This window comes from Chrysochloris asiatica, unplaced genomic scaffold, assembly GCF_000296735.1.
Source record: "Chrysochloris asiatica unplaced genomic scaffold, ChrAsi1.0 scaffold00033, whole genome shotgun sequence".
NCBI lineage: Eukaryota > Metazoa > Chordata > Mammalia > Afrosoricida > Chrysochloridae > Chrysochloris > Chrysochloris asiatica.
Genome location: NW_006408551.1, coordinates 11,701,810 through 11,708,305, shown reverse-complemented (window position 1 = coordinate 11,708,305; position 6,496 = coordinate 11,701,810).

Genomic DNA, 6,496 nt, shown 5'->3' with positions numbered 1-6,496 from the left:
ACTCGATGGCACCTGACAACAACAACAACATGGGCAAAATATTGAATGGTAAAACATCAAAAGAACATAGAAGGAATAAACTACACAAAGTAAGCGTACCAAAAAGAAATGGTTTATATTCAGCCATTTCAACAGGTAGCAAACAATCAAGAGCCAATAACACTGAAGGAATAAGTCCAAGATGCACTGAAGGCACTGGCAAAGAACAAAGTTACAGGAATTAATGGAATACCAATTGAAATCTTTCAACAAAATGTGCAGTACTAGAGGCACTCACTCATCCTTGCCAAGAAATTTAGAAGACAGCTACCAGGCCAACTGATTGGGAGAGATATTCAGATTTGGGCCCATTCCAAAGAGAGGTTACCCAACGGAATGTGGAAATCATCTGACAATATCATTAATATCACATGCAAGTAAAATTTTGGTAAAATATACAAGAGCAAAGATGTCAGTTTGAGGACTAAAATGTGCCTTACCCAAGCCATGGTATTTTCAATAGCTTCACATGCATGAGAAAAGTGGACAAAGAATAAGGAAGACCATGGAAGAATTGATGTATTTGAGTTGTTTTAATTTTATTGTTGTTGTTAATGCTGTTCCCTCTATGGATCAAATCCTATTAGGTCGTCCTTCTTCATAACTTTGCAATTAACCCATTTATTTCCATTCTCGGTAGCTTGATTCGGCTCATTGTCATCTCTTACCTAGTTTAAAGCAACAACTATTTCTGAAAGGAAATCCCTGCCTCCACTTCATTTCATTTTTCCCCACATTGTTTCCCAGACCGCTTTCTAAAATGTAAATATTAAGCCCTTTTAAGATTTTCCATTATTTTCAGAATAAAGTCCAAATTCCTTCACATGGTGTGGTAATTAGGTTCTTTTAGATACAGCAATCTGTAGGGGTTCAAAGAACCAATTCATGTGAAAATAAGAGTAAGAATTTCAACCAGGAAGCCAAATCATTCTGGAACATAAGAAGAGTTCAGCTTCATAGAGCTTAGCCTGTGCTTTGGAACTGGAAAGCCCGTTGTCATCTAAAATTGGTCTGTTAGTCTCAGCAGCAGAAGTATCTTGCTTCTTTCTCCTTCTTCCAGGGCTTCACAAAGACCAAGAAACATCTACATTGTGTCTCTGATAAACCAACCAACAACTTCACTCCCAATTCTGTATTCCATCTGGCTTCTGCTCTCTCTTACCTTCAGTTTATTCATGTCTTCTGCTACTGAGAGTGTGAGTGTAGCTTTTGTCTACATGACTATAAGTGTAGCCATTTTGAGAACTTAAACTATGCTGCTTTGCTGTTTTTGCTAAGTGTCATCAAGTCAGTTCTGACTCATAGTGACCCTGTATAACAGGAGAGGGGAATGTCTGGCCTGTGGGCTGTTTGTTGTTGTTGTTGTTGTTGTTAAGTGCCATTGAGTTGGCTCTGACTCATAGCGACCCGAGGAGCAGCTGGTGAGCTTGAACTGCCTACTTTGAGGTTCAAATGAACCTTGCAGTCCAGCTCATTAACCCACAGTGCTACTGTTGTTGTTGTTGTTAAGTGCCGTCGAGTCGGTTCCGACCCATAGCGACCCTGTACAGGGTTTCCAAGGGTGTAAATCTTTACGGGAGTAGAAAGCCTCATCTTTCTCCCGCGGAGCAGCTGGTAGTTTCGAACTGCTAACCTTAAGGTTCGCAGCCCGATTCGTAACCACTACGCTACCAGTGCTACTAAGGCCTGCGAAATCATTTGGTATGGCCCTACCAAGTTAACCACAGTCCTTGGCATCACACTGCTATTGTTATTAAGTGTTGTTGAGTTGGTTCCAACTCATAGCAACTCAGTATAGGGTTTCCGAGAAGCAGCTGGTGAATTTGAACCACCAATCTGGCAGTTCAAACCCACCTTGCAATCCAGTGCACTATCCTGCAGGGCCACACCAGCCAACACATTTGTTGTGGTGGTAGTTAAGAGCCATCATAGGGTTTCCAAGGAGTGGCTGGTGAGACTGAACTGCAAACTTTTCAGTTCAAACCAACCTTGCAGTCCAGCGCATTAACCTGCAGTGCCACACCAGAACTTCAGCCATCACATTGTTGTTGTTGTTGTTGTTAAGTGCCACAGAGTCAGTTCCGATTTATAGCAACCCTGTATAGGTTTCCGAGGAGCATCTGGTGGGCTTGAACTGCCAACATTGTGGTTAGCAGTCCAGTGCTGATCCACAGTGCCACACCAAAAGCTATCACATTAGGATTAGTTGATTAGTTAATTAAATGTTTGACCAAATATAGCAGGCTAACTTTTAAGTTGATGATTTTGGATGGCCTGCGAATGATGTTACAAATTTTGGTAGAAAAAAGGTTCCCAGCTCCTGCTGTTTATGAAGCTTATGAGTTTTTGAAGCTATAATCTTTGTGGGAGTAGAAAGCAGAATCTTTCGCCCCTGGAGTGCTGGGTGGGCTTGAACCACTGACCTTGTTATTCACAGTCCAGTGCTTATCCTCCAGAGTCACTACGCTCCCATACTGCTTTAGTAATCTAATCAAGTACCTCCTGAAACGTCTTACACAGCAGCCCTCTTCCTGTACTTGTTTCTTAGACGTATGCTTTAACCATTGTCAGAATGTTAACGGTCACCTAGTTCCACTTGAAGCCTGGTCCATATTTGTTTAACTTCTAATAAACAATAGCCATCTAGGCAAACAGACATGCCATGTTTTTCTTCATATCATTCAGCTTCTCAGATTATTTGCTCAGCATACAGATCAAAAAAATATGGTGAAAAGATACAACCCTGGTGCATACCTTTCCTGATTTTAAACCGTTCAGTGTTCCCTCGTTCTGTTCACATGACTGCTTCTTGGTCTATGTACAGCACAATTATGAGCATAATCAAATGTCTTGGAATACCGAGTCTTCACAATGTTATCAATAGCTTGTTATGATCCACACAGTCGAATGCCTTTGCACAGTCAATAAAGTACAGGTAAACGTCTTTCTGGTATTCTCTGCTTTCAACCAAGATTCATCCAACGTCAGCAATGATATCCCTCTTTCCACATCCTCTTCTGAATCCAGCTTGAATTTCTGGCAGCTGCCTCCTGATGTACTACTGCAATTGGTTTTGAAATATCTCCAGCAAAATTTTACTTGCATGTGATATTAATGATATTGTTCAGTGAATTTTGTATTTTGTTGATTCACCTTTCTTTGGAATAGCTACAAATATGTATCTCTTCCAATCAGTTGGCCAGGTAGTGAGCATATCATCAGTTTTACATTCAACAAATGATACACCTTGTTTTATTGCAATGATTATAATCCCCTCCATGTACCATCAGTTAATAGTATTTCTCTCTATTCACTTTAGCTCTTTCTTTCTTTATTTCTTTTTTTAACATTCAGGCATATATAATAATTTATAATTATTATATAATAACCACCAAAGGGCACATTCTGTGAGTCTGCCTCCTGGCCACCAGCACTTAGTCCCTCTCTTACCATGAATCTAGAGTCCTCAGTTGCTCCCTCTCACCATATCCCCATCTCTGCCTCCATCTCTGGTATCAATGGTTTTCTGGATAAGGTCTCAAATTCCACTTGTGCTCTTGATGGTCCTAGGGTCCTTTGTTTCTGGACTATAAGATTAACTACTCCCCTGGTTTTGTTACAAAACTTCTACCTTTACAGTTGTGACAGTCGCAATTGGTCTGGGCCTGTCACAATTGTAAAGGTAGAAGTCCAGGATTCCCCAGGTCTTGTCATACTGCTGGCCAACCAGGTCTCCACCCGGGTTCACAGGAGTCTATTCAATGTGGTAGGACTTAGTTCACAGCTTCATTGCTGTTTTTCCCTCACTTCCCCTTATCGGTGACCAACGTGGTCACCAGTCAGACCGCATTTCTGCTCGTGTATTCCCCTTGAGTCTTAGTCTTGGAAGGGATTTTGCCCTGAAAGGACCCAAGCACTTGCCTTGATATCTCCTGGGCAAGCAACTTGCTTGTTCTTGTAGTAGTCCGTTGGACTGCCATTATTGTTTTTTATTTTTCCTGTTGGTCTTTCTTCCAAGAAGTATCTTCTGTTCTTCTAGCCGCTCCAGATTGGTCTGCTTGTCCTGTCAAGTGGAAATTTCCTACTTCAGAGGATACTGGATGGAGTTCAGGATTCCACCTATAGTCTTATGCAATGCAGAGGCTCTGCAGGAAGCCTCCTTCACTAGGCATGTTATAGACCCATTTTAGGTACCCCACATATTCTTAAACTAAACTCCCCCTTGAAACCTTGTAAGGTAGTCACTTCGTGCCTTTATCGCCCCCTCATTTTAGGTAGCCAATGTCTCAGTTGCCCATCCCTATTTATCTGTTTACAGAGGGGATAGCATTGATACTTGATGTGAAGACTCCTTCCCTTTCTGTTGGTATTTAGATTTATTACCTCCATGAGTCTATGAAGCCCTGGTATGGTACTGTGAGCCAATATGCCAGACTGCAAAGTCTTTGAACCACAAAGTCTATTGTTTGTCTTCCAAATTTCTTGATATAGTCAAATGAGTGCCTCCACTTTGTTGAAACATTTCTGTTTGGATTCTGTCAACTCCTAGAACCTTGTTTTTTTGCCAATGCATTCAGTGCTGCTTGGATTTCTTCCTTTATTACCATCAGCTCAATACCATACGGGTACAACTTGAAATGACTGAACATTGACCTATTGTTTTTGGTACACTGGTTGTATTCCTTTTATCCTCTTTTGATTTTTCCAGCTTCATTCAATATTTTGCCCATATTGTTGTTGTTAACTGCCGTTGAGTCAATTCCGACCCATACTGACCCTGTTTTTCCCTCACTTTTTCCCAAGGAGCAGCTGGTGAGCTTGAACCACCGAACTTGCAGTTCAAAAGACTTTGTAGTCTGACATATTACAGCACCACACCAGGACTCCATTTTGCCCATTGTTGTTGTTGAGTACCGTGGAGTGAGTTCTGACTCATAGTGACCCTGCACAGAGTTTCTGAGGCTACAAACCTTTATGGGAGCAGAAAGCCTCATCTTTCTCCCATGGAACAGCTGGTTGTTTCAAACTGCTGACCTTGAGGTTAGCAACCCTATTCGTAACCACTATGCCTCCAGAGCCCCTTAGAATCCTTCAAAATTGCCACCCAAGGCTTGAATTATTTCTTCAGTTCGTTCAGCTTGAAAAATGCTAAATATGTTCTTCCCTTTTTATTTTCTAATGCCACGACTTTGCACATTTCTTTATAATATTCCACTTTGTCTTTTCAAGCTGCCCTTTGAAATACTCAATTCAGCTCTTTCACATCCTCTTTTCTTCTAGGCACTTTAGCTTCTCTAAGCTTAGAAGCATGTTTCAGAGTCTCTTCTAACATCCATTTTGGTCTTTTCTTTCTTTTCTGTCTTCTTAATGACCTTTTGATTTCTTCATGTATAATGTACTTGATGTCATCCATGTGAGTGACAGTTTACTAAACATAATACAAAAATGGCTGTAACCATACATAGACAGAGAACTTCCAGAGGTTCACTCCAGATTCAGAAGAGGATGTGTAATGAGGGCTGATGTCAGATGGATCTTGGCTAAAAGCAGAGAATATCAGAAAGATATTTACCTGTGCTTAATTGACTATACATAAGCTTTCGATTATGTGGATCATGACAAGCTATGGACAACATTGCAGAGTATGAGTATTTATAAGTATTCCCAGAACAATTAATTGTGCTTATGAGGAAGCTGTACATAGACCAAGAGGCAGTTGTTCCAACAGAACAATGGAACACTGAATAGTTTAAAATTAGGAAAGAGAGAGAACAAACAAGAGGGCAGAGAGGGTAGACAGGCAGTGAGGAGTACCATCAGCAACAACACAGAATACCGGACCAAGCAGGCTCGGGGATGGTGCCAGAATTCTGAACCACATGTAAAGGAATATTTAGAAGGTTGGAAGACTTACATCTAGCGGAATTGGTAGCAGAAACAAGAAATCCATTGCTTTCTAATTCAAGACGCTCAGCTGCTCCCAGAACCGCCATCTTGGGTGAGACTGAGCAGGGGAAGGATCAGAGCAGCCACAGATGCCTGACAGAACCGCGGAGATAAAGGTATGGACACACACACATATATATGTGTGTGTGTGTATGTATATATATATGTTCATTGGTTTCTTGCTGGCTGCACACCTCCATTCTGGAGATTAGAGGGGATGCCTAAGTAAGTGGACATCCTACCCCCACCTCTGGAGGGTTCTACTATGTGTGTGCACAGATATCCTCAAAATTTAAAGTGATCGTTTCCACTTAAAACCAAATGGCAGTGCAAAAAGCCACAGCCAGCCCTGAACTGTTTATCACTAGGAAAAAGGCCTGAACAGGGATGTGGAATAGGACAAGCAGACTAAAAAGGAAATAGGCTCAATATTAAATCCTGAGGTATGTCACAATGACCAACAGTGGCATCTTGAAATTTCTCAGGAAGAAGAGTGAACAGGGAAGCCCAT